Raw genomic sequence first — 10035 nt, 5'->3', positions numbered from 1 at the left:
CTGATAAACCTCTTGAGTACTTACCAGAGAATTTTAAAGTCAAATGTCAACAAATTATTGCTGAGTCACTTGCAATTCATGTTTCTCACTGTGCTGATGCTTTTCGCTATTTAAAAACAAATTTCTAGCTTTGCAGCATTTGTCATCAGTCCTTAGTTATCTTTTAATAAACCAGGCAACTGTCATTTGTTTATTTTTATTGAGATTTTGCTATTGATACAATTTAAAGGGTAATATACACATGCAGCAAGAAAATACACTTAAAACAACGCAATTAGATATTTTAATTGTTAAGTGGAAGTATACATACTAAAAAAACGTTAATTCTGTTGCATAGTTCGTGGTCCTTCACAGTTAATGTTTTTAATTCAAAAAATAGCAATATGGCTTCGATTAACAACTGTTTTGCAATTTGTCATTCCCAACTGCTTCTGGTGATTATCGAAACTAAACAAACTGTCTGTAGCATTTCGAAGTGCATACTGCAGGTCGCTTTTAAAAAGATTTATTGTACATTCACATAAATCAGTATAGCTCGCTTTTAATAAAATGGCTTACAGCGCAGTAATAACACATGTTGCCAGTAGAGAGTGCATCGTTGACTGGTTGTTTTTTATCCAGCAGTAGCGTGACACTATATAGCACAAGAGCGACTGCGATGGTGATTACTAATTAATTAAGTCGAAATGCCGGCTGGATTTGCCTTTAACGGCCAGTAAAGGAAAAGAGTATCGAGGTGAAATATTTAACACTTTACCAGGCGAACACGCTATAATTACAAGCACAAACAAATCTGCAAAACAACTTTCGCTTGCAATGGTAGAACATAATGGGCAACTATAAAACGAATTCAGTCTTTGAATCGAATGCTAAAAGTTTTTTGTGACCTTGGAAATTTCGATAAGCACCAACAGGTTTACTGACGAAACCTGGTGAATATCAACCCCTGCAATAAACAAGTCCTAACGAATCAGAACCTATCTAACGGGTTAAGCCTGTGTTCATGTTTTAATAGAACCTAACGAGTTTGCCGCAATCTTACAAGTGAAACATGCACTTAATGTTTTTTAAGTGTACAGAGCAAAATATTTTTACTTTCAGCCAAAATACACACTTCAAAGAACCATTACAATATCCATTACCAGGATTAATATTTAAAACGCAAAGGCTTGTAATAAGTTATGTCAAAAGTCGAATATTAGACAAGATCAATTATAAATGTGCGGTAACTTCAACATTGTGTACAGCTTTTTGCACCATAATTTCGATAGCCCATAATACGTTAAAAGGAAAAAGTTGTGGAGGCTGTCTCGCGGTAATAAATGACAAAGGGGCACTTTGATTGCAGCCAAACAGAATACGTCAAAGCGTTGTATATTACTTTAAAACGCCAGAAGCCAGTATGCCAAACAAATACAGAAAAAAACCTAAGCGCCTCCCTGGCCATCGGATGTTATATGCAACTATGAAAACTGTTTTATATGTTTCCACAAGCCTTTAGATTTCTCGCAGTATAAACAGTTCATCGGAATGTATAACGTCAACTTGAATTTATGCGCAATCTAAATTTTTATCTGAATAAACAAATGCGTACGGCAATACGGTAAGAAACAGTCTTAATGAATTCTAGACTAAAATCTCACGTTTTAAGAAGGAAGTATAATTATCGAAACTACGCAAAATATATTGACTATAATGGTAAAAGCAATCATCTAAATCAGTGGTTCTCAACCTTTTTTTCTTTCGTGGCCCATTTACGTTGCAAAAAAATTCTGTGGCCCAATAGTTTTTTAAAAGAAAAAACTGTAAAATAGGTTTACAACAACACAGCAGAACATATTTAAAAACAGATTCTTTATTCAACCGGGCATATTCAACCTGAGATACTTGCGGTTGAACAATAAATTTACATTCCTTTTTAATTCCTTTTCAAGCCATTTTTCCTGTAAAATTAAATATGGCGACACAAATAAAACTAAATCTAGCTTTTTTAAATTGGTCTGTGGCCAACCTCAAATGTGCTTAAGGCCCACCAGTGAGCCATGGCCCACTGGTTGAGAACCGCTGATCTAAATTATACAATAAAAACGATAAAATGACAACAGTACGAAATCTGTCGTGCACTTTGAAACTTAATATATTCGGCTTTCATCTTTAAATTTATGTTTATTATGTTAATTGGGTTTATAGGTTTAACATTATGGAGCGGGTCCGTTTTTTGCTATAAAATAGTGTGACTTTAAGTTATTTATAGCATTCTACGCCTATAGCGACAGTAGTATCTAGCAATATAGCCTATCTCTATTTTGTAGTGTTCGCCAATATGCTATTTATGTAAATCAAATCGCAAGTAAACCATAAAAATGATACTACGAATCCCTTGTTTGTTTTTCAGGGGTGAACAATTCCAAAATCGGGTGGTTTTGTGGCAATTTAGTACAAAATATTGTTTTATAAGAAAACTGTACTTAATACGAATTTAGATAAAAAAAATTATCAAGAAGGTGGTAAATTTTGGTGGTTGGGCCCCAGGGTTGGGGTGCATTTTTTGAAGAGGGTTTGCAAAAATGTAAATACTGTTTATTTTAAAAATATTTACTCCCGGGTGAAGGGGGAGGGGGCAGGGGTTTAAAACAACAAGCGTTTTTTGTGGAAAAAAATGTGCATCTACGTCAGCAGTAAAGGCAGAAAATTTTCGGCCCATATCTGTTTGTGCTTTCAGAAACAAATCAAGGAAAAGTTTTGGGATGTGTATATGTCCATCAAAAGTTTCTTTGCATCTGTAAAGTCATGAAAGGCAAGAAATATTTTGGCCCATATCTGTTTTTGTTTGCAGAAACAAGTCGAGAAAGTACAACTTAATATAAACCGTAAAACGAATAAACCAGAGCGAAATTTATAATATTACAAAAAACTAACCTGGTAAATAATCTTTTTATATTGACCCAATTATTGAACCACCTATAAAAATAAGGCCCTGAAAAATACCCCCTGACAAAATATAGAACAACCGCAACCCCGTCTAGTTATATGGGCCGAAAATTTATTTTCGGGACATATCTTGTTATTGCTCGAATTATATGGGCCGAAAATTTATTTTCGGGACATATCTTGTTTTTGCCGTTATTATATGGGCCGAAAATTTATTTTCGGGACATATCTTGTTTTTGCCGCTATTTATATGGGCCGAAAATAAATTTTCGGGACATATCTTGGTTTTGCCGTTATTATATGGGCCGAAAATTTATTTTCGGGACATATCTTGTTTTTGCCGCTATTCTTTTTTAGTTTCCTATGGTATGTTTCAGACCGATTTTTGTCCGAAGCTTTATAGAAAAAGTAGACATCGTAGAACCTTCAAATTTTCAGACATGGCGTAGAGTGGTATGTAGGTGCTTTGTAAAAATTTATGAGGCTGCACCCCCAGGGGCCTTTGCTTGGGGGGTGAAAACCTGAAATATTGCGTTTTAGCACTTTGTAGCTAACGACTGCCATCTAGCAGCAGAAAAATTTTCATACAGAATTCGTTCATATTCGCTTGCTTTGTCCAGCTTGTGAAGTGACGAAGCGATTGACCGCCTGCTGCGCTTTATTGTCCCGCGCGTGAGACTTTCAATGTGCGAAGTGGCACGTCCTAAACTGGGCTCGTGCGACTTGCATTTTAAAAAGAGGCTTCTCTTTAGTAAAATTACTTAATGCTGTTAAGAAACAACTTATTTTACCGCCGCAAATTTAAATGCGAAATCTGGTGGCAACTCTAATCCAACATATCAACACCAGGCCTACACAACTTAAAATTGTGTGTTGATATGTTGGATTGGAGTAAAATACTATACAGTAGAGATGTTCAAAACAGAATATCGGCGAATCATTTATAATGCTTGCTTTCAATGCGGCGTTAGTTTTGTTTCGGGCGACCAATTACTTCGCGATAATCTTCGCCTAATAATTAAGTGTCAATAGGGTGTATTTACCACCGCAAGTTTAAATGCGAAATCTTAAGGCAGTCTACGCCTCTCTGTTAGCACCTGTCGTGCATCTTGCTCCAACCAGCATACTACCAACATCAGGCCTAAACTTATCTAGCAAAACTTTCGATTTAATAGTTTGCGTATTGAGAACATAATAGTGTTTTTCATATTGTTTAAAACTACAGATTTAAAGCCTGTTTTAACAGTGATTGCTCGGCCCAAGCCATGGTAAAAAATTACCGAGTAAAAGTTTGCAAAAGTATAGCAAACCATAGGCGTTAAACCATTTTTAGTCTTTAAGAGAATAATAATATTTGCTTTTCAAACACTTAAGCCAGTCAAAATTTAATAAAATGACCATACGCATTATCTACGTAAATTCTATTTATCAAATATATGTTTCGATCATTCCCCAAATTCTAGGCCATATTTGAACCCCTTTCGCATCAAAGGCATAAGTTAAGTGGGGAAGTTTTCGGCCCATATCTGTTTTTGCTTGCAGAAACAAGAGCATTATAGAAAAAGTGAACATCGTAGAACTTTCAAATTTTCAGACATGGCGTAGAGTGGTATGATGGTGCTGTGTAGAGGTTTATGAGGCTGAACCCCTAGGCACCTCCAATTGGGGGACAAAAAAAAAAGTGTTATGTCATCGTTTAGTTCATAACAGCTATCACTACTATCTAGCGGCAGAAAAACTTCAATACAGAATGCTTTCATATCACTTGCTTTATTCGGCTCGCGTCGCAACGAGGCGGCTGCTGGTATCCCTGCTGCGCCCTATTGTCCCGCGCGTGCAACATTTGTGTTCGAAGTGGCTTGCCTAGTAAAATTATGCACATGCGACTTGCCTTTCATAAAGAGGCCTCTCTAAGTAAAAAAACCTATTGCTCTTACAACACAAAATATTTTACCACCGCAAATTTAAATGCGAATCCTACAGGCGGTGTTCACATCTCTGTTAGCACCTGTTGTAATTGTTGCACCATTCAAACATATCAACACCAGGTCTAAACAAATATAATTATACAAGGGCCGCATCAACAAAAAGCTTAAGTTTAACGCATTCTTAACGACGACGTTACAAAGCTACGTCATAACATGGCGTCATAAATAAATAAATTTTGCGTTTATTGGATTTAAATTGGCAAAACTTTCAATATAAAACGTGGCTTATTAAGCACATAAACGTGTTTGCATATTGCTCAAAACTACAGATTTAAACTCTGTTTCAACAGTGATTGGTCAGACCAAGGCATGGTAAAAATTTACACAGTAAAAGTTGGAAAAAGTATAGCAAACCATAGACGTTAAATCATTTAGAGAGAATGAAAATATTGACTTTTTAAACATGATAGCTGACCAAAATGTAATAACATGGCCGTAAGCATTATCTACGTAAATTTTTATTGATCAAATGTATGTTTCGATCATTTGCCAAAATCTACGCCATATTTGAACCCCGCGCCTTCGGTTCAAAGCCATAAGTTATTATATTATTATACTCAACTTATAATTGTGTGTAGATATGTTGGATTGGAGTAACATGCAGAACATGTGCAAATAGCAAATATTCTCCAAATACGATGTTTCCAATATTCTCCAAATCGTATTTCATCGTATTGTCGCGGTAATACACAAAGAGGTAAGGCCGTGAATAAAGTTTCACCCACCGTACAATTAACGGAGGGAAGCATTTCAAGTAGGGATGTTCAAGGCAGAATATCGGCGACACATTTATAATGCTTGCTTTAAATGCGGCGTCAGCATTTTGTCGGGCGACCTATTACTTCGCGATAAGCTTCGCCTAAGTGTCAAATAGGGTGTATTTACCGCCGCAAATTTAAATGCGAAATCTTGAGGCAGTCTACGCCTCTCTGTTAGCACCTGTTGTGCATCTTGCTCCAACCAGCATACCAACATCAGGCCTAAACATATCTAGCAAAACTTTCGATTTAATAGTTTGCGTATTAGGCACATAATAGTGTTTTTCATATCGTTTGAAACGACAGATTTAAAGCCTGTTTTAACAGTGATTGCTCGGACCAAGCTATGGTAAAAAAATATCTAGTGAAAGTTTGCAAAAGTATAGCAAACCATAGGCGTTAAACCATTTCTAGTCTTCAAGAGAATGATAATATTTGATTTTCAAACACGTAAGCTGGTCAAAATTTAATAAAATAGCCATATGCATTATCTAAGTAAATTCTATTTATCAAATATATGTTTCGATCATTCCCCAAATTCTACGCCATATCTGAACCCCTTTCGCATCATAGGCATATTTTAAGTGGGGAACTTTTCGGCCCATATCTGTTTTTGCTTGCAGAAACAAGTTAAGGAAAATGAAAAACAAAATATATAATATAAAGTACACAATACAAAATATTAAAAAAAAAAAAAAAAAAAAAAAAAAAATTAAAATAAAGTAAAAACTGAAAATAAACACTAAACCCTGAATATATACCCCCTGACAAAATATACAACAGACGCACCCCCGTCTAGTTCTTTTTTGGTTTCCTATGGTTTCCTATGGTATGTTTCAGACCGATTTTTTTCCGAAGCTTTATAGAAAAAGTAGACATCGTAGAACCTTCAAATTTTCAGACATGGCGTAGAGTGGTATGTAGGTGCTTTGTAGAAGTTTATGAGGCTGCACCCCCAGGGGCCTTTGCTTGGGGGGTAAAAACCTGAAATATTGCGTTTTAGCACTTTGTAGCTAACGACTGCCATCTAGCAGCAGAAAAACTTTCATACAGAATTCGTTCATATTCGCTTGCTTTGTCCAGCTTGTGAAGTGACAAAGCGACTTACCGCCTGCTGGGCTTTATTGTCCCGCGCGTGAGACCTTCATTGTGCGAAGTGGCACTTCCTAAACTTGGCTCGTGCGACTTGCATTTTAAAACGAGGCTTCTCTTTAGTAAAATTACTTAATGCTCTTAAGAAACAACTTATTTTACCTCCGCAAATTTAAATGCGAAATCTGGTGGCAACTCTAATCCAACATATCAACACCAGGCCTACACAACTTAAAATTGTGTGTTGATATGTTGGATTGGAGTAACATACTATACAGGTGCAAATAGCAAATATTCTCCAAATACGATTTTTCCAATATTCTCCAAATCGTATTTCATCGTATTGTCGGTGTAATGCACAAAGAGGTAAGGCCGTGACTAAAGTTTCACCCACCGTACAATTAACGGAGGGAAGCATTGCGAGTAGAAATGTTCAAAGGAGAATATCGGCGACTCATTTAAAATGCTCGCTTTCAATGCGGCGTATTTTTTTTTCGGGTGACCAATTACTTCGCGATAATCTTCGCCTAATAATTAAGTGTCAATAGGGTGTAATTACCGCCGCAAGTTTAAATGCGAAATCTTAAGGCAGTCTACGCCTCTCTGTTAGCACCTGTCGTGCATATTGCTCCAATCCAACATATCAACACCAGGCCTACACAACTTAAATTGTGTGTTGTTATGTTGGATTGGAGTAACATACTATACAGGTGCAAATAGCAAATATTTTTCAAATACGATTTTTTCAAATATTCTTCAAATCGTATTTCATTGTATTGTCGCGGTAATACAAAAAGAAGTAAGGCCGTGAATAAAGTTTCACCCACCGTACAATTAACGCAGGGAAGCATTTCGAGTAGGGATGTTCAAGGCAGAATATCGGCAACACATTTATAATGCTTGCTTTAAATGTGGCGTCAGCATTTTTTGGGGCGACCAATTACTTCGCGATAAGCTTCGCCTAATAATGAAGTGTCAATGGGGTGTATTTACCGCCGCAAATTTAAATGCGAAATCTTAAGGCAGTGTATGCCTCTCTGTTAGCACCTGTTGTGCATGTTGCTTCAACCAACATACCAATCTCAGGCCTAAACAACTAGCAAAACTTTCGATTTAATAGTTTGCGTATTAGCCACATAATAGTGTGTTTAATATTGTTTGAAACTACAGATTTAAAGTCTGTTTTAACAGTGATTGCTCGGACCAAGCCATGGTAAAAATTTACCGAGTAAAAGTTTGCAAAAGTTTCGCAAACCATAGGCGTTAAATTATTTTAAGTCTTTAGGAGAATGATAATATTTGCTTTTCAAACACGTAAGCTGGCCAAAATGTAATAAAATGGCCATACACATTATCTACGTAAATTCTATTTATCAAATATATGTTTCGATCATTCCCCAAATACTACGCTATATTTGAACCCCTTTCGAATCTAAGCGGGGAAGTTTTCGGCCCATATCTGTTTTTGCTTGCAGAAACAAGTTAAGGAAAATGAAAAACAAAACATGAAATATATAATATAAAATACACAATGCAAAATACAAAATATTGAAAAATAAAAAGTATAAAATAAAAAATAAAAAATAAAAATTAAAAAATGAATATGAAGAAAAAAATTGAAAAAAAAAAAAATAAATAAATAAAATCAATTTAAAAAAAAATTAAAACAAAATAAAAATAAACCCTTAGATCTGAAAATATACCCCCTGACAAAATATACAACAACCGCACCCCCGTCTAGTTCTTTTTTGTTTTTTTTTGGTTTGTTTCAGACCGTTTTTTGTCCAGAGTTTTACAGGAAAACTATAATTTGGAGAGACTTCAAATGTCCATACAAGATGGACTGTTAAATCAGCGAAACAGATTCCACCAAAGGAGTACATTCTGCTTTGGAACGCCAGACACAAGTATGTCAATACTTACAGCCGAAACCTAAACATCTTCCCTGCCATCGGTTGTTATCTGCAATTACGAAAACTGTCCATTATGTTTTTATAAGCCTATGGAATTGTGTATTTTTATTCATTAATGCATTAGGCAAACCATAATATAATCCATTCTTTGAAATGTATCATGTTACTCTACAAACCCGTACTACGGTATGCAGTGGCTACGCGCTACGGTATTTTATGGATTCTACACTAAAAGATAACATTGTATAACGTTGTAGCCCTAGTATAATTTAGCTCGTTTTAATGGAATCGTTGCGCAATTCTATAAGATTTGCAAAAGTCAACTTTGTATCTCATGCAGCTCTTTGTAAAAAACTTGTCAATTTTGGTTTAAATGTTTAAAAAACGATTCTCAATTGGAAAATTATTTTTTCAAATTTAATGTCGCAATAATATGTCAATTGCAGTCTTAGGATTTTAGAAAAATCATTTTTAAAACAAAAATACAATTTATAAGTGTCTTTCATTCATGATGTCACAGTTGGGCACACAAACGTTTGACGTCTTTTTCGCAGCTACAGTCTGGTGGAGTTTATACCGCTCTGTAGTGAAATGATCTTTGGTTGGCTGCATTATATTGAAACTGATGCCTGACCGCCCTAAACAGACACCGCGTAACGCAATATAATTTATGTTTATTGTCGCGTACAAACTGCAGTGATGTGGTTCTAGTGACCTCCAATGCACCTCATGGGAATGAAAATACGTAATGAATAGTGAAACATAATAATCAAACCGAATTAGGCTACGATTAATCTGAACCGGAACCTTTTACGCGCTTGCGATTACCCAACAACGTTTATTTATTGCTTCACTACCATAAAAGTATAATTATTCGCAAGGATTAGGAAGAATTACAATTTTGAATTTTAACTGGAAAAATTAATTACACAAAAACTGTAAAACTTTTCGCTTGCAATGGTAGAATATAATGGGCAATTATAAAACGAAATCAGTTTTTTTGTAGTTTTGGAAATTTCGTTTCCTGTTTTAAAAGAACTAAACGAGTTTGCCGCAATCTATTAAGTGGAACTTGCACTCAATGTTTTATTAATGCACAGAGCAAAATATTTTTACTTTTAGCCAAAACACACACTTCAAAGAAACATTAAAATCTCCATTACCAGGATTATCATTTAAAACGCAAAGATTGGCACAAGTTATGCTAAAAGTCGAATATTGGGCAAGATCCATTATAAGTGTGGTACAACTTTAATATTTGGTACAGCTGTTCGGACTATAATTTCGATAGTTATAATAGGTTGAAAGAAAAATGTTGTGGAGGCTGTTTCGCGCTAATAAATGACAAAGGGG

This window comes from Ascidiella aspersa, chromosome 7 (assembly GCF_963924565.1).
Source record: "Ascidiella aspersa chromosome 7, kaAscAspe10.2, whole genome shotgun sequence".
NCBI classification, from domain to species: Eukaryota; Metazoa; Chordata; class Ascidiacea; order Phlebobranchia; family Ascidiidae; genus Ascidiella; species Ascidiella aspersa.
The sequence above is the reverse complement of the archived record's forward strand: the minus strand, read 5'-3'. Positions refer to the sequence as shown.